The following is a 19,880-nucleotide window of genomic DNA, read 5'->3' on the forward strand; positions in this document are numbered from 1 at the left end:
TGACATCGGGGGGCACCAACCAAGTGCACCAGCACCCACCTACTCTATCTGACATCGGGGGCACCAACTAAGTGCACCAGCACCCACCTACTCTATCTGACATCGGGGGCACCAGCTAAGTGCACCAGCACCCACCTACTCTATCTGACATCGGGGGGCACCAACCAAGTGTACCAGCACCCACCTACTCTATCTGACATCGGGGGGCACCAACCAAGTGCACCAGCACCCACCTACTCTATCTGACATCGGGGGGCACCAACCAAGTGCACCAGCACCCACCTACTCTATCTGACATCAGGGGGCACCAACTAAGTGCACCAGCACCCACCTACTCTATCTGACATCGGGGGGCACCAACCAAGTGTACCAGCACCCACCTACTCTATCTGACATCGGGGGGCACCAACCAAGTGCACCAGCACCCACCTACTCTATCTGACATTGGGGGCACCAACCAAGTGCACCAGCACCCACCTACTCTATCTGACATCGGGAGCACCAGCTAAGTGCACCAGCACCCACCTACTCTATCTGACATCGGGGGCACCAGCTAAGTGCACCAGCACCCACCTACTCTATCTGACATCGGTGGCACCAACCAAGTGCACCAGCACCCACCTACTCTATCTGACATCGGGGGCACCAACTAAGTGCACCAGCACCCACCTACTCTATCTGACATCGGGGGCACCAGCTAAGTGCACCAGCACCCACCTACTCTATCTGACATCGGGGGCACCAGCTAAGTGCACCAGCACCCACCTACTCTATCTGACATCGGGGGGCACCAACCAAGTGCACCAGCACCCACCTACTCTATCTGACATCGGGGGCACCAACCAAGTGTACCAGCACCCACGTACTCTATCTGACATCGGGGGCACCAACCAAGTGCACCAGCACCCACCTACTCTATCTGACATTGGGGGGCACCAACCAAGTGCCCAGCACCCCACTACTCTATCTGACATCGGGGGGCAACAACCAAGTGCACCAGCACCCTACTACTCTATGTGACATCGGGGGGCACCAACCAAGTGTACCAGCACCCACCTACTCTATCTGACATCGGGGGGCACCAACCAAGTGCACCAGCACCCACCTACTCTATCTGACATCGGGGGCACCAACTAAGTGCACCAGCACCCACCTACTCTATCTGACATCGGGGGCACCAACCAAGTGCACCAGCTCCCACCTACTCTATCTGACATCGGGGGGCACCAACCAAGTGCACCAGCACCCACCTACTCTACCTGACATCGGGGGCACCAACTAAGTGCACCAGCACCCACCTACTCTATCTGACATCGGTGGCACCAACTTGGTGCACCAGCACCCACCTACTCTATCTGACATCGGGGGGCACCAACTAAGTGCACCAGCACCCCACTACTCTATCTGACATCGGGGGCACCAACTAAGTGCACCAGCACCCACCTACTCTATCTGACATCGGGGGCACCAACTAAGTGCACCAGCACCCACCTACTCTATCTGACATCGGGGGCACCAACTAAGTGCACCAGCACCCACCTACTCTATCTGACATCGGGGGCACCAACTAAGTGCACCAGCACCCACCTACTCTATCTGACATCGGGGGCACCAACTAAGTGCACCAGCACCCACCTACTCTATCTGACATTGGGGGGCACCAACCAAGTGTACCAGCACCCACCTACTCTATCTGACATCGGGGGGCACCAACCAAGTGTACCAGCACCCACCTACTCTATCTGACATCGGGGGCACCAACCAAGTGTACCAGCACCCACCTACTCTATCTGACATCGGGGGCACCAACCAAGTGTACCAGCACCCACCTACTCTATCTGACATCGGGGGGCACCAACCAAGTGCACCAGCACCCACCTACTCTATCTGACATCGGGGGGCACCAACCAAGTGCACCAGCACCCACCTACTCTATCTGACATCAGGGGGCACCAACCAAGTGTACCAGCACCCACCTACTCTATCTGACATCGGGGGCACCAACCAAGTGCACCAGCACCCACCTACTCTATCTGACATCGGGGGGCACCAACCAAGTATACCAGCACCCACATACTCTATCTGACATCAGGGGTCACCAACCAACTGCACCAGCACCCCACTACTCTATCTGACATCGGGGGCACCAACCAAGTGCACCAGCACCCACCTACTCTATCTGACATCGGGGGCACCAACCAAGTGCACCAGCACCCACCTACTCTATCTGACATCGGGGGGGACCAACCAAGTGTACCAGCACCCACATACCCTATCTGACATCAGGGGTCACCAACCAACTGAACCAGCACCCCACTACTCTATCTGACATTGGGGGGCACCAACCAAGTGTACCAGCACCCCACTACTCTATCTGACATCGGGGGCACCAACCAAGTGCACCAGCACCCACCTACTCTATCTGACATCGGGGGGGACCAACCAAGTGTACCAGCACCCCATTACTCTATCTGACATCGGGGTCACCAACCAAGTGCACCAGCACCCCACTACTCTATCTGACATTGGGGGGCACCAACCAAGTGTACCAGCACCCCACTACTCTATCTGACATCGAGGGGCACCAACCAAGTGCACCAGCACCCACCTACTCTATCTGACATCGGGGGCACCAACCAAGTGTAGCAGCACTCACCTACTCTATCTGACATCGGGGGGCACCAACCTAGTGCACCAGCACCCACCTACTCTATGTGACATCGGGGGGCACCAACCAAGTGCACCAGCACCCACCTACTCTATGTGACATCGGGGGCACCAACCAAGTTTACCAGCACCCACCTACTCTATCTGACATCGGGGGCACCAACCAAGTGTAGCAGCACCCCACTACTCTATCTGACATCGGGGGGCACCAACCAAGTGTACCAGCACCCACCTACTCTATCTGACATCGGGGGCACCAACCAAGTGCACCAGCACCCACCTACTCTATGTGACATCGGGGGGCACCAACCAAGTGCACCAGCACCCACCTACTCTATCTGACATCGGGGTCACCAACCAAGTGTACCAGCACCCACCTACTCTATGTGACATCGGGGGGCACCAACCAAGTGCACCAGCACCCACCTACTCTATGTGACATCGGGGGGCACCAACCAAGTGTACCAGCACCCACCTACTCTATCTGACATCGGGGGCACCAACCAAGTGTACCAGCACCCACCTACTCTTTGTGACATCTGGGGCACCAACCAAGTGCACCAGCACCCACCTACTCTATCTGACATCGGGGGGCACCAACGAAGTGTACCACCACCCACATACTCTATGTGACATCGGGGAGGGATCACAGAAGACTATTAGAGCACATTCTTGGTCCATGCCATGACTAATATACATAGAGATATCTGTTATTTAATCGTTCAATACCAGTGACACAGGTAGGTGACGCTGTCAGTGATACAGGTAGGTGAGGCTGTCAGTGATACAGGTAGGTGAGGCTGTCAGTGATACAGGTAGGTGACACTGTCAGTGATGCAGGTATGTGAGGCTGTCAGTGATACAGGTAGGTGAGGCTGTCAGTGATACAGGTAGGTGAGGCTGTCAGTGATACAGGTAGGTGATGCTGTCAGTGATACAGGTAGGTGAGGCTGTCAGTGATACAGGTAGGTGACGCTGTCAGTGATACAGGTAGGTGTTGCTGTCAGTGATACAGGTACGTGTTGCTGTCCATGATGCTGGTAGGTGAGGCTGTCAGTGATACAGGCAGGTGACGCTGTCAGTGATACATGTAGGTAACGCTGTCAGTGATACAGGTAGGTGACACTGTCAGTGATACAGGTAGGTGAGGCTGTCAGTGATGCAGGTAGGTGATGCTGTCAGTGATACAGGTAGGTAACGCTGTCAGTGATACAGGTAGGTAACGCTGTCAGTGATACAGGTAGGTGTTGCTGTCAGTGATATAGGTAGGTGACGCTGTCAGTGATGCAGGTAGGTGACGCTGTCAGTGATGCAGGTAGGTGACGCTGTCAGTGATACAGGTAGGTGACGCTGTCAGTGATACATGTAGGTGAGGCTGTCAGTGATACAGGTAGGTGAGGCTGTCAGTTATACAGGTAGGTGAGGCTGTCAGTGATACAGTTAGGTGACGCTGTCAGTGATACAGGTAGGTGAGGCTGTCAGTGATACAGGTAGGTGAAGTTGTCAGTGATACAGGTAGGTGAGGCTGTCAGTGATACAGGTAGGTGAGGCTGTCAGTGATACAGGTATGTGAGGCTGTCAGTTATACAGGTAGGTGAGGCTGTCAGTTATACAGGTAGGTGAGGCTGTCAGTGATACAGGTATGTGAGGCTGTCAGTGATGCAGGTAGGTGAGGCTGTCAGTTATACAGGTAGGTGAGGCTGTCAGTGATACAGTTAGGTGACGCTGTCAGTGATACAGGTAGGTGACGCTGTCAGTGATGCAGGTAGGTGACGCTGTCAGTGATACAGGTAGGTGAAGCTGTCCGTGATGCATGTAGGTGAGGCTGTCAGTGATACAGGTAGGTGAGGCTGTCTGTGATACAGGTAGGTGAGGCTGTCAGTGATACAGGTAGGTGACGCTGTCAGTGATACAGGTATGTGAGGCTGTCAGTTATACAGGTAGGTGAGGCTGTCAGTTATACAGGTAGGTGAGGCTGTCAGTGATACAGGTATGTGAGGCTGTCAGTGATGCAGGTAGGTGAGGCTGTCAGTGATACAGGTAGGTGAGGCTGTCAGTGATACAGGTATGTGAGGCTGTCAGTTATACAGGTAGGTGACGCTGTCAGTGATGCAGGTGGGTGACGCTGTCAGTGATGCAGGTAGGTGACGCTGTCAGTGATGCAGGTAGGTGAGGCTGTCAGTGATGCAGGTAGGTGAGGCTGTCAGTGATACAGGTAGGTGACGCTATCAGTGATACAGGTAGGTGACGCTGTCAGTGATACATGTAGGTGAGGCTGTCAGTGATACAGGTAGGTGAGGCTGTAATTGATACAGGTGGGTGACGCTGTCAGTGATACAGGTAGGTGAAGCTGTCAGTGATACAGGTAGGTGATGCTGTCAGTGATACAGGTAGGTGAAGCTGTCAGTGATACAGGTAGGTGAAGCTGTCAGTGATACAGGTAGGTGAGGCTGTCAGTGATACAGGTAGGTGACGCTGTCAGTGATACAGGTAGGTGAGGCTGTCAGTGATACAGGTAGGTGAGGCTGTCAGTGATACAGGTAGGTGATGCTGTCAGTGATACAGGTAGGTGAGGCTGTCAGTGATACAGGTAGGTGATGCTGTCAGTGATACAGGTGGGTGACGCTGTCAGTGATACAGGTAGGTGACGCTGTCAGTGATACAGGTAGGTGACGCTGTCAGTGATACAGGTAGGTGAGGCTGTCAGTGATACAGGTAGGTGAGGCTGTCAGTGATACAGGTAGGTGATGCTGTCAGTGATACAGGTAGGTGAGGCTGTCAGTGATACAGGTAGGTGATGCTGTCAGTGATACAGGTGGGTGACGCTGTCAGTGATACAGGTAGGTGAGGCTGTCAGTGATACAGGTAGGTGAGGCTGTCAGTGATACAGGTAGGTGAGGCTGTCAGTGATACAGGTAGGTGAAGTTGTCAGTGATACAGGTAGGTGAGGCTGTCAGTGATGCAGGTAGGTGACGCTGTCAGTGATACAGGTAGGTGATGCTGTCAGTGATACAGGTAGGTGAAGCTGTCAGTGATACAGGTAGGTGTTGCTGTCAGTGATACAGGTGGGTGACGCTGTCAGTGATACAGGTAGGTGACGCTGTCAGTGATACAGGTAGGTGTTGCTGTCAGTGATACAGGTGGGTGACGCTGTCAGTGATACAGGTAGGTGACGCTGTCAGTGATACAGGTAGGTGTTGCTGTAAGTGATACAGGTGGGTGACGCTGTCAGTGATACAGGTAGGTGTTGCTGTCAGTGATACAGGTAGGTGAAGCTGTCAGAGATACAGGTAGGTGTTGCTGTCAGTGATACAGGTAGGTAACGCTGTCAGTGATACAGGTAGGTGACGCTGTCAGTGATACAGGTAGGTGACGCTGTCAGTGATACAGGTAGGTGACGCTGTCAGTGATTCAGGTAGGTGACGCTGTCAGTGATACAGGTAGGTAATGCTGTCAGTGATGCAGGTAGGTGAGGCTGTCAGTGATTCAGGTAGGTGACGCCGTCAGTGATACAGGTAGGTGAGGCTGTCAGTGATACAGGTAGGTGAGGCTGTCAGTGATACATTTGGGTGACGCTGTCAGTGATGCAGGTAGGTGACGCTGTCAGTGATGCAGGTAGGTGAGGCTGTCAGTGATGCAGGTAGGTGAGGCTGTCAGTGATACAGGTAGGTGACGCTATCAGTGATACAAGGTAGGTGACGCTGTCAGTGATACATGTAGGTGAGGCTGTCAGTGATACAGGTAGGTGAGGCTGTCAGTGATACAGGTGGGTGACGCTGTCAGTGATACAGGTAGGTGAAGCTGTCAGTGATACAGGTAGGTGATGCTGTCAGTGATACAGGTAGGTGAAGCTGTCAGTGATACAGGTAGGTGAAGCTGTCAGTGATACAGGTAGGTGAGGCTGTCAGTGATACAGGTAGGTGACGCTGTCAGTGATACAGGTAGGTGAGGCTGTCAGTTATACAGGTAGGTGAGGCTGTCAGTGATACAGGTAGGTGATGCTGTCAGTGATACAGGTAGGTGAGGCTGTCAGTGATACAGGTAGGTGATGCTGTCAGTGATACAGGTGGGTGACGCTGTCAGTGATACAGGTAGGTGACGCTGTCAGTGATACAGGTAGGTGACGCTGTCAGTGATACAGGTAGGTGAGGCTGTCAGTGATACAGGTAGGTGAGGCTGTCAGTGATACAGGTAGGTGATGCTGTCAGTGATACAGGTAGGTGAGGCTGTCAGTGATACAGGTAGGTGATGCTGTCAGTGATACAGGTGGGTGACGCTGTCAGTGATACAGGTAGGTGAGGCTGTCAGTGATACAGGTAGGTGAGGCTGTCAGTGATACAGGTAGGTGAGGCTGTCAGTGATACAGGTAGGTGAAGTTGTCAGTGATACAGGTAGGTGAGGCTGTCAGTGATGCAGGTAGGTGACGCTGTCAGTGATACAGGTAGGTGATGCTGTCAGTGATACAGGTAGGTGAATCTGTCAGTGATACAGGTAGGTGTTGCTGTCAGTGATACAGGTGGGTGACGCTGTCAGTGATACAGGTAGGTGACGCTGTCAGTGATACAGGTAGGTGTTGCTGTCAGTGATACAGGTGGGTGACGCTGTCAGTGATACAGGTAGGTGACGCTGTCAGTGATACAGGTAGGTGTTGCTGTAAGTGATACAGGTGGGTGACGCTGTCAGTGATACAGGTAGGTGTTTCTGTCAGTGATACAGGTAGGTGAAGCTGTCAGAGATACAGGTAGGTGTTGCTGTCAGTGATACAGGTAGGTAACGCTGTCAGTGATACAGGTAGGTGACGCTGTCAGTGATACAGGTAGGTGACGCTGTCTGTGATACAGGTAGGTGACGCTGTCAGTGATTCAGGTAGGTGACGCTGTCAGTGATACAGGTAGGTAATGCTGTCAGTGATGCAGGTAGGTGAGGCTGTCAGTGATTCAGGTAGGTGACGCCGTCAGTGATAAAGGTAGGTGAGGCTGTCAGTGATACAGGTAGGTGAGGCTGTCAGTGATACATTTGGGTGACGCTGTCAGTGATGCAGGTAGGTGATGCTGTCAGTGATACAGGTAGGTGACGCTGTCAGTGATACAGGTAGGTGACGCTGTCAGTGATACAGGTAGGTGACGCTGTCAGTGATACAGGTAGGTGACGCTGTCAGTGATTCAGGTAGGTGACGCTGTCAGTGATACAGGTAGGTAATGCTGTCAGTGATTCAGGTAGGTGACGCCGTCAGTGATAAAGGTAGGTGAGGCTGTCAGTGATACAGGTAGGTGAGGCTGTCAGTGATACAGGTAGGTGACGCTGTCAGTGATTCAGGTAGGTGAGGCTGTCAGTGATACAGGTATGTGAGGCTGTCAGTGATACAGGTAGGTGACGCTGTCAGTGATACAGGTAGGTAATGCTGTCAGTGATTCAGGTAGGTGACGCCGTCAGTGATAAAGGTAGGTGAGGCTGTCAGTGATACAGGTAGGTGAGGCTGTCAGTGATACAGGTAGGTGACGCTGTCAGTGATTCAGGTAGGTGAGGCTGTCAGTGATACAGGTAGGTGAGGCTGTCAGTGATACAGGTAGGTGACACAGTCAATGATACAGGTAGGTGAGGCTGTCAGTGATACAGGTAGGTGAGGCTGTCAGTGATACAGGTAGGTGACGCTGTCAGTGATACAGGTAGGTGACGCTGTCAGTGATACAGGTAGGTGAAGCTGTCAGTGATACAGGTAGGTGAAGCTGTCAGTGATACAGGTAGGTGAAGCTGTCAGTGATACAGGTAGGTGTTGCTGTCAGTGATACAGGTAGGTGACGCTGTCGGTGATACAGGTAGGTGACGCTGTCAGTGATACAGGTAGGTGACGCTGTCAGTGATACAGGTAGGTGAAGCTGTCAGTGATACAGGTAGGTGAAGCTGTCAGTGATTCAGGTAGGTGACGCTGTCAGTGATACAGGTGTGTGAGGCTGTCAGTGATACAGGTGGGTGACACTGTCAGTGATGCAGGTATGTGAGGCTGTCAGTGATACAGGTAGGTGAGGCTGTCAGTGATACAGGTAGGTGAGGCTGTCAGTGATACAGGTAGGTGAGGCTGTCAGTGATACAGGTAGGTGACGCTGTCAGTGATACAGGTAGGTGAGGCTGTCAGTGATACAGGTAGGTGTTGCTGTCAGTGATACAGGTGGGTGACACTGTCAGTGATGCAGGTATGTGAGGCTGTCAGTGATACAGGTAGGTGAAGTTGTCAGTGATACAGGTAGGTGAAGTTGTCAGTGATACAGGTAGGTGAAGCTGTCAGTGATACAGGTAGGTGTTGCTGTCAGTGATACAGGTAGGTGACGCTGTCAGTGATACAGGTGGGTGACGCTGTCAGTGATACAGGTAGGTGAAGTTGTCAGTGACACAGGTAGGTGAAGCTGTCAGTGATACAGGTGGGTGACGCTGTCAATGATACAGGTGGGTGACGCTGTCAGTGATACAGGTAGGTGAGGCTGTCAGTGATACAGGTAGGTGAAGCTGTCAGTGATACAGGTAGGTGAGGCTGTCAGTGATACAGGTAGGTGACGCTGTCAGTGACACAGGTAGGTGAAGCTGTCAGTGATACAGGTGGGTGACGCTGTCAATGATACAGGTGGGTGACGCTGTCAGTGATACAGGTAGGTGAGGCTGTCAGTGATACAGGTAGGTGAAGTTGTCAGTGATACAGGTAGGTGAAGTTGTCAGTGATACAGGTAGGTGAGGCTGTCAGTGATACAGGTAGGTGAAGCTGTCAGTGATACAGGTGGGTGACGCTGTCAGTGATACAGGTAGGTGAAGCTGTCAGTGATACAGGTAGGTGACGCTGTCAATGATACAGGTGGGTGACTCTCTCAGTGATACATGTATGTGACGCTGTCAGTGATACAGATAAGTGACGCTGTCAGTGATACAGGTAGGTGAGGCTGTCAGTGATACATGTAGGTGACGCTGTCAGTGATACAGGTAGGTGATGCTGTCAGTGATACAGGTAGGTGATGTTGTCAGTGATACAGGTAGGTGAGGCTGTCAGTGATACAGGTAGGTGAAGTTGTCAGTGATACAGGTAGGTGAGGCTGTCAGTGATACAGGTAGGTGATGCTGTCAGTGATGCAGGTAGGTGATGTTGTCAGTGATACAGGTAGGTGAGGCTGTCAGTGATACAGGTAGGTGAAGTTGTCAGTGATACAGGTAGGTGAGGCTGTCAGTGATACAGGTAGGTGATGCTGTCAGTGATGCAGGTAGGTGATGTTGTCAGTGACACAGGTAGGTGAGGCTGTCAGTGATACAGGTGGGTGACGCTGTCAGTGATACAGGTGGGTGACGCTGTCAGTGATACAGGTAGGTGAAGCTGTCAGTGATACAGGTAGGTGTTGCTGTCAGTGATACAGGTAGGTGACGCTGTCAGTGATACAGGTGGGTGACGCTGTCAGTGATACAGGTAGGTGAGGCTGTCAGTGATACAGGTAGGTGATGCTGTCAGTGATACAGGTGGGTGACGCTGTCAGTGATACAGGTAGGTGACGCTGTCAGTGATACAGGTAGGTGACGCTGTCAGTGATACAGGTAGGTGAGGCTGTCAGTGATACAGGTAGGTGAGGCTGTCAGTGATACAGGTAGGTGACGCTGTCAGTGATACAGGTAGGTGAGGCTGTCAGTGATACAGGTAGGTGATGCTGTCAGTGATACAGGTGGGTGAGGCTGTCAGTGATACAGGTGGGTGACACTGTCAGTGATGCAGGTATGTGAGGCTGTCAGTGATACAGGTAGGTGAGGCTGTCAGTGATACAGGTAGGTGAGGCTGTCAGTGATACAGGTAGGTGAGGCTGTCAGTGATACAGGTAGGTGACGCTGTCAGTGATACAGGTAGGTGAGGCTGTCAGTGATACAGGTAGGTGTTGCTGTAAGTGATACAGGTGGGTGACACTGTCAGTGATGCAGGTATGTGAGGCTGTCAGTGATACAGGTAGGTGAGGCTGTCAGTGATACAGGTAGGTGAGGCTGTCAGTGATACAGGTAGGTGTTGCTGTCAGTGATACAGGTAGGTGACACTGTCAGTGATGCAGGTATGTGAGGCTGTCAGTGATACAGGTAGGTGAGGCTGTCAGTGATACAGGTAGGTGAGGCTGTCAGTGATACAGGTGGGTGAAGCTGTCAGTGATACAGGTAGGTGACGCTGTCAGTGATACAGGTAGGTGACGCTGTCAGTGATACAGGTAGGTGACGCTGTCAGTGATACAGGTGGGTGACGCTGTCAGTGATACAGGTAGGTGACGCTGTCAGTGATACAGGTAGGTGAGGCTGTCAGTGATACAGGTAGGTGAGGCTGTCAGTGATACAGGTAGGTGAGGCTGTCAGAGATACAGGTAGGTGACGCTGTCAGTGATACAGGTAGGTGACGCTGTCAGTGATACAGGTAGGTGACGCTGTCAGTGATACAGGTAGGTGACGCTGTCAGTGATACAGGTGGGTGAGGCTGTCAGTGATACAGGTAGGTGATGCTGTCAGTGATGCAGGTATGTGAGGCTGTCAGTGATACAGGTAGGTGACGCTGTCAGTGACACAGGTAGGTGACGCTGTCAGTGATACAGGTAGGTGACGCTGTCAGTGATGCAGGTAGGTGACGCTGTTAGTGATACAGGTAGGTGACGCTGTCAGTGATGCAGGTAGGTGAAGCTGTCAGTGATACAGGTAGGTGACGCTGTCAGTGATGCAGGTAGGTGATGCTGTCAGTGATACATGTAGGTGAGGCTGTCAGTGATACAGGTAGGTGTTGCTGTCAGTGATGCAGGTAGGTGACGCTGTCAGTGATACAGGTAGGTGTTGCTGTCAGTGATACAGGTAGGTGAAGCTGTCAGTGATACAGGTAGGTGAGGCTGTCAGTGATACAGGTAGGTGAAGCTGTCAGTGATACAGGTGGGTGACGCTGTCAGTGATACAGGTGGGTGAATTTGTCAGTGATACAGGTGGGTGAAGCTGTCAGTGATACAGGTAGGTGAAGTTGTCAGTGATACAGGTAGGTGAAGTTGTCAGTGATACATGTAGGTGACGCTGTCAGTGATGCAGGTAGGTGATTCTGTCAGTGATACAGGTAGGTGAAGTTGTCAGTGATACAGGTAGGTGAAGCTGTCAGTGATGCAGGTAGGTGATGCTGTCAGTGATACAGGTAGGTGAAGCTGTCAGTGATACAGGTAGGTGAGGCTGTCAGTGATACAGGTAGGTGTTGCTGTCATTGATACAGGTAGGTGACGCTGTCAGTGATGCAGGTAGGTGATGCTGTCAGTGATACAGGTAGGTGAAGCTGTCAGTGATACAGGTAGGTGAGGCTGTCAGTGATACAGGTAGGTGAAGCTGTCAGTGATGCAGGTAGGTGTTGCTGTCAGTGATACAGGTGGGTGACGCTGTCAGTGATACAGGTGGGTGACGCTGTCAGTGATACAGGTGGGTGAAGCTGTCAGTGATACAGGTAGGTGAGGCTGTCAGTGATGCAGGTATGTGAGGCTGTCAGTCATACAGGTAGGTGAGGCTGTCAGTGATACAGGTAGGTGACGCTGTCAGTGATGCAGGTAGGTGAAGCTGTCAGTGATACAGGTGGGTGAGGCTGTCAGTGATACAGGTAGGTGAGGCTGTCAGTGATGCAGGTGGGTGACGCTGTCAGTGATACAGGTGGGTGAAGCTGTCAGTGATACAGGTGGGTGACGCTGTCAGTGATACAGGTGGGTGAAGTTGTCAGTGATACAGGTGGGTGAGGCTGTCAGTGATACAGGTAGGTGAGGCTGTCAGTGATGCAGGTATGTGAGGCTGTCAGTCATACAGGTAGGTGAGGCTGTCAGTGATACAGGTAGGTGACGCTGTCAGTGATGCAGGTAGCTGAAGCTGTCAGTGATACAGGTGGGTGAAGCTGTCAGTGATACAGGTAGGTGAAGTTGTCAGTGATACAGGTAGGTGAGGCTGTCAGTGATGCAGGTATGTGAAGTTGTCAGTGATACAGGTAGGTGACGCTGTCAGTGATACAGGTAGGTGAAGTTGTCAGTGATACAGGTAGGTGACGCTGTCAGTGATACAGGTAGGTGACGCTGTCAGAGATACAGGTAGGTGACGCTGTCAGTGATACAGGTAGGTGACGCTGTCAGTGATGCAGGTAGGTGACGCTGTTAGTGATGCAGGTAGGTGACGCTGTCAGAGATACAGGTAGGTGACGCTGTCAGTGATGCAGGTAGGTGTTGCTGTCAGTGATACAGGTGGGTGACGCTGTCAGTGATACAGGTGGGTGACGCTGTCAGTGATACAGGTGGGTGAAGCTGTCAGTGATACAGGTAGGTGAGGCTGTCAGTGATGCAGGTATGTGAGGCTGTCAGTCATACAGGTAGGTGAGGCTGTCAGTGATACAGGTAGGTGACGCTGTCAGTGATGCAGGTAGGTGAAGCTGTCAGTGATACAGGTGGGTGAGGCTGTCAGTGATACAGGTAGGTGAGGCTGTCAGTGATGCAGGTGGGTGACGCTGTCAGTGATACAGGTGGGTGAAGCTGTCAGTGATACAGGTGGGTGACGCTGTCAGTGATACAGGTGGGTGAAGTTGTCAGTGATACAGGTGGGTGAGGCTGTCAGTGATACAGGTAGGTGAGGCTGTCAGTGATGCAGGTATGTGAGGCTGTCAGTCATACAGGTAGGTGAGGCTGTCAGTGATACAGGTAGGTGACGCTGTCAGTGATGCAGGTAGCTGAAGCTGTCAGTGATACAGGTGGGTGAAGCTGTCAGTGATACAGGTAGGTGAAGTTGTCAGTGATACAGGTAGGTGAGGCTGTCAGTGATGCAGGTATGTGAAGTTGTCAGTGATACAGGTAGGTGACGCTGTCAGTGATACAGGTAGGTGAAGTTGTCAGTGATACAGGTAGGTGACGCTGTCAGTGATACAGGTAGGTGACGCTGTCAGAGATACAGGTAGGTGACGCTGTCAGTGATACAGGTAGGTGACGCTGTCAGTGATGCAGGTAGGTGACGCTGTTAGTGATGCAGGTAGGTGACGCTGTCAGAGATACAGGTAGGTGACGCTGTCAGTGATGCAGGTAGGTGACGCTGTCAGAGATACAGGTAGGTGATGCTGTCAGTGATACAGGTAGGTGAAGTTGTCAGTGATACAGGTAGGTGAGGCTGTCAGTGATACAGGTAGGTAATGCTGTCAGTGATACAGGTAGGTGAAGCTGTCAGTGATACAGGTAGGTGAGGCTGTCAGTGATACAGGTAGGTGAAGTTGTCAGTGATACAGGTAGGTGAGGCTGTCAGTGATACAGGTAGGTGAAGTTGTCAGTGACACAGGTAGGTGAAGCTGTCAGTGATACAGGTGGGTGACGCTGTCAATGATACAGGTGGGTGACGCTGTCAGTGATACAGGTAGGTGAGGCTGTCAGTGATACAGGTAGGTGAAGCTGTCAGTGATACAGGTAGGTGAGGCTGTCAGTGATACAGGTAGGTGACGCTGTCAGTGACACAGGTAGGTGAAGCTGTCAGTGATACAGGTGGGTGACGCTGTCAATGATACAGGTGGGTGACGCTGTCAGTGATACAGGTAGGTGAGGCTGTCAGTGATACAGGTAGGTGAAGTTGTCAGTGATACAGGTAGGTGAAGTTGTCAGTGATACAGGTAGGTGAGGCTGTCAGTGATACAGGTAGGTGAAGCTGTCAGTGATACAGGTGGGTGACGCTGTCAGTGATACAGGTAGGTGAAGCTGTCAGTGATACAGGTAGGTGACGCTGTCAATGATACAGGTGGGTGACTCTCTCAGTGATACATGTATGTGACGCTGTCAGTGATACAGGTAGGTGACGCTGTCAGTGATACAGGTAGGTGAGGCTGTCAGTGATACATGTAGGTGACGCTGTCAGTGATACAGGTAGGTGATGCTGTCAGTGATACAGGTAGGTGATGTTGTCAGTGATACAGGTAGGTGAGGCTGTCAGTGATACAGGTAGGTGAAGTTGTCAGTGATACAGGTAGGTGAGGCTGTCAGTGATACAGGTAGGTGATGCTGTCAGTGATGCAGGTAGGTGATGTTGTCAGTGATACAGGTAGGTGAGGCTGTCAGTGATACAGGTAGGTGAAGTTGTCAGTGATACAGGTAGGTGAGGCTGTCAGTGATACAGGTAGGTGATGCTGTCAGTGATGCAGGTAGGTGATGTTGTCAGTGACACAGGTAGGTGAGGCTGTCAGTGATACAGGTGGGTGACGCTGTCAGTGATACAGGTGGGTGACGCTGTCAGTGATACAGGTAGGTGAAGCTGTCAGTGATACAGGTAGGTGTTGCTGTCAGTGATACAGGTAGGTGACGCTGTCAGTGATACAGGTAGGTGAAGCTGTCAGTGATACAGGTGGGTGACGCTGTCAGTGATACAGGTAGGTGAAGCTGTCAGTGATACAGGTAGGTGAAGTTGTCAGTGATACAGGTGGGTGACGCTGTCAGTGATGCAGGTAGGTGTTGCTGTCAGTGATACAGGTAGGTGAGGCTGTCAGTGATACAGGTAGGTGACGCTGTCAGTGATACAGGTAGGTGACGCTGTCAATGATACAGGTGGGTGACTCTCTCAGTGATACAGGTAGGTGACACTGTCAGTGATACAGGTAGGTGACGCTGTCAGTGATACAGGTAGGTGACGCTGTCAGTGATACAGGTAGGTGACGCTGTCAGTGATACAGGTAGGTGAGGCTGTCAGTGATACAGGTAGGTAACGCTGTCAGTGATACAGATAGGTGAGGCTGTCAGTGATGCCGGTAGGTGAGGCTGTCAGTGATACAGGTAGGTGACGCTGTCAGTGATACAGGTAGGTGACGCTGTCAGTGATTCAGGTAGGTGAGACTGTCAGTGATACAGGTAGGTGATGCTGTCAGTGATGCAGGTAGGTGTTGCTGTCAGTGATGCAGGTAGGTGACGCTGTCAGTGATACAGGTAGGTGTTGCTGTTAGTGATGCAGGTAGGTGAGGCTGTCAGTGATGCAGGTAGGTGAGGGTGTCAGTGATACAGGTAGGTGTTGATGTCAGTGATGCAAGTAGGTGAGGCTGTCAGTGATACAGGTAGGTGTTGCTGTCAGTGATACAGGTAGGTGAGGGTGTCAGTGATGCAGGTAGGTGTTGCTGTCAGTGATGCACGTAGGTGAGGCTGTCAGTGATACAGGTAGGTGTTGCTGTCAGTGATACAGGTAGGTGTTGCTGTCAGTGATGCAGGTAGGTGATGCTGTCAGTGATACAGGTAGGTGAGGCTGTCAGTGATACAGGTAGGTGAGGGTGTCAGTGATACAGGTAGGTGTTGCTGTCAGTGATACATGTAGGTGACGCTGTCAGTGATATAGGTAGGTGTTGCTGTCAGTGATACAGGTAGGTGTTGCTGTCAGTGATGCAGGTAGGTGACGCTGTCAGTGATACAGGTAGGTGTTGCTGTCAGTGATACAGGTAGGTGACGCTGTCAGTGATACAGGTAGGTGATGCTGTCAGTGATACAGGTAGGTGACGCTGTCAGTGATACAGGTAGGTGACGCTGTCAGTGATGCAGGTAGGTGACGCTGTTAGTGATGCAGGTAGGTGACGCTGTCAGAGATACAGGTAGGTGACGCTGTCAGTGATACATGTAGGTGATGCTGTCAGAGATACAGGTAGGTGACGCTGTCAGTGATACAGGTAGGTGACGCTGTCAGTGATGCAGGTAGGTGATGCTGTCAGTGATACAGGTAGGTGACGCTGTTAGTGATGCAGGTAGGTGACGCTGTCAGTGATACAGGTAGGTGACGCTGTCAGTGACACAGGTAGGTGATGCTGTCAGTGATACAGGTAGGTGAAGTTGTCAGTGATACAGGTAGGTGACGCTGTCAGTGATACAGGTAGGTGAAGTTGTCAGTGATACATGTAGGTGATGCTGTCAGAGATACAGGTAGGTGAGGCTGTCAGTGATACAGGTAGGTGACGCTGTCAGTGATACAGGTGGGTGTTGCTGTCAGTGATACAGGTAGGTGAAGTTGTCAGTGATACAGGTAGGTGAGGCTGTCAGTGATACAGGTAGGTGAGGCTGTCAGTGATACAGGTAGGTGACGCTGTCAGTGATTCAGGTAGGTGAGACTGTCAGTGATACAGGTAGGTGATGCTGTCAGTGATGCAGGTAGGTGTTGCTGTCAGTGATGCAGGTAGGTGTCGCTGTCAGTGATAAAGGTAGGTGTTGCTGTCAGTGATGCAGGTAGGTGAGGCTGTCAGTGATGCAGGTAGGTGAGGGTGTCAGTGATACAGGTAGGTGTTGATGTCAGTGATGCAAGTAGGTGAGGCTGTCAGTGATACAGGTAGGTGTTGCTGTCAGTGATACAGGTAGGTGAGGGTGTCAGTGATGCAGGTAGGTGTTGCTGTCAGTGATGCACGTAGGTGAGGCTGTCAGTGATACAGGTAGGTGTTGCTGTCAGTGATACAGGTAGGTGTTGCTGTCAGTGATGCAGGTAGGTGACGCTGTCAGTGATACAGGTAGGTGAGGCTGTCAGTGATACAGGTAGGTGAGGGTGTCAGTGATACAGGTAGGTGTTGCTGTCAGTGATACATGTAGGTGACGCTGTCAGTGATACAGGTAGGTGTTGCTGTCAGTGATACAGGTAGGTGTTGCTGTCAGTGATGCAGGTAGGTGACGCTGTCAGTGATACAGGTAGGTGTTGCTGTCAGTGATACAGGTAGGTGACGCTGTCAGTGATACAGGTAGGTGATGCTGTCAGTGATAAAGGTAGGTGACGCTGTCAGTGATACAGGTAGGTGACGCTGTCAGTGATGCAGGTAGGTGACGCTGTTAGTGATGCAGGTAGGTGACGCTGTCAGAGATACAGGTAGGTGACGCTGTCAGTGATACATGTAGGTGATGCTGTCAGAGATACAGGTAGGTGACGCTGTCAGTGATACAGGTAGGTGACGCTGTCAGTGATGCAGGTAGGTGATGCTGTCAGTGATACAGGTAGGTGACGCTGTTAGTGATGCAGGTAGGTGACGCTGTCAGTGATACAGGTAGGTGACGCTGTCAGTGACACAGGTAGGTGATGCTGTCAGTGATACAGGTAGGTGAAGTTGTCAGTGATACAGGTAGGTGACGCTGTCAGTGATACAGGTAGGTGAAGTTGTCAGTGATACATGTAGGTGATGCTGTCAGAGATACAGGTAGGTGATGCTGTCAGTGATGCAGGTAGGTGACGCTGTCAGTGATACAGGTAGGTGAGGCTGTCAGTGATACAGGTAGGTGATGCTGTCAGTGATACAGGTAGGTGAGGGTGTCAGTGATACAGGTAGGTGTTGCTGTCAGTGATACATGTAGGTGACGCTGTCAGTGATACAGGTAGGTGTTGCTGTCAGTGATACAGGTAGGTGTTGCTGTCAGTGATGCAGGTAGGTGACGCTGTCAGTGATACAGGTAGGTGTTGCTGTCAGTGATACAGGTAGGTGACGCTGTCAGTGATACAGGTAGGTGATGCTGTCAGTGATACAGGTAGGTGACGCTGTCAGTGATACAGGTAGGTGACGCTGTCAGTGATGCAGGTAGGTGACGCTGTTAGTGATGCAGGTAGGTGACGCTGTCAGAGATACAGGTAGGTGACGCTGTCAGTGATACATGTAGGTGATGCTGTCAGAGATACAGGTAGGTGACGCTGTCAGTGATACAGGTAGGTGACGCTGTCAGTGATGCAGGTAGGTGATGCTGTCAGTGATACAGGTAGGTGACGCTGTTAGTGATGCAGGTAGGTGACGCTGTCAGTGATACAGGTAGGTGACGCTGTCAGTGACACAGGTAGGTGATGCTGTCAGTGATACAGGTAGGTGAAGTTGTCAGTGATACAGGTAGGTGAGGCTGTCAGAGATACAGGTAGGTGACGCTGTCAGTGATACAGGTAGGTGACGCTGTCAGTGATACAGGTAGGTGAGGCTGTCAGTGATACAGGTAGGTGACGCTGTCAGTGATACAGGTAGGTGAGGCTGTCAGTGATACAGGTAAGTGACGCTGTCAGTGATACAGGTAGGTGTTGCTGTCAGTGATGCAGGTAGGTGACGCTGTCAGTGATACAGGTAGGTGTTGCTGTCAGAGATACAGGTAGGTGAGGCTGTCAGTGATACAGGTAGGTGACGCTGTCAGTGATACAGGTAGGTGACGCTGTCAGTGATACAGGTAGGTGACGCTGTCAGTGATACAGGTAGGTGACGCTGTCAGAGATACAGGTAGGTGATGCTGTCAGTGATACAGGTAGGTGTTGCTGTCAGTGATGCAGGTAGGTGAGGCTGTCAGTGATACAGGTAGGTGTTGCTGTCAGTGATACATGTAGGTGTTGCTGTCTGTGATGCAGGTAGGTGACGCTGTCAGTGATACAGGTAGGTGACGCTGTCAGTGATACAGGTAGGTGTTGCTGTCAGTGATGCAGGTAGGTGAGGCTGTCAGTGATACAGGTAGGTGAGGGTGTCAGTGATACAGGTAGGTGTTGCTGTCAGTGATACATGTAGGTGTTGCTGTCAGTGATGCAGGTAGGTGACGCTGTCAGTGATACAGGTAGGTGACGCTGTCAGTGATACAGGTAGGTGTTGCTGTCAGTGATGCAGGTAGGTGACGCTGTCAGTGATACAGGTAGGTGACGCTGTCAGTGATACAGGTAGGTGTTGCTGTCAGTGATACAGGTAGGTGATGCTGTCAGTGATACAGGTGGGTGAGGCTGTCAGTGATACAGGTAGGTGACGCTGTCAGTGATACAGGTAGGTGACGCTGTCAGTGATACAGGTAGGTGATGCTGTCAGTGATACAGGTAGGTGACGCTGTCAGTGATACAGGTAGGTGACGCTGTCAGTGATACAGGTAGGTGATGCTGTCAGTGACACAGGTAGGTGATGCTGTCAGAGATACAGGTAGGTGACGCTGTCAGTGATACAGGTAGGTGAAGTTGTCAGTGATGCAGGTAGGTGACGCTGTCAGTGATGCAGGTAGGTGACGCTGTTAGTGATGCAGGTAGGTGACGCTGTCAGTGATGCAGGTAGGTGACGCTGTCAGTGATGCAGGTAGGTGACGCTGTCAGTGATGCAGGTAGGTGACGCTGTCAGTGATGCAGGTAGGTGACGCTGTCAGTGATGCAGGTAGGTGACGCTGTCAGTGATGCAGGTAGGTGAGGCTGTCAGTGATACCGGTAGGTGACGCTGTCAGTGATACATGTAGGTGATGCTGTCAGTGATA

This window comes from Pseudophryne corroboree, chromosome 1, assembly GCF_028390025.1.
Source record: "Pseudophryne corroboree isolate aPseCor3 chromosome 1, aPseCor3.hap2, whole genome shotgun sequence".
NCBI lineage: Eukaryota > Metazoa > Chordata > Amphibia > Anura > Myobatrachidae > Pseudophryne > Pseudophryne corroboree.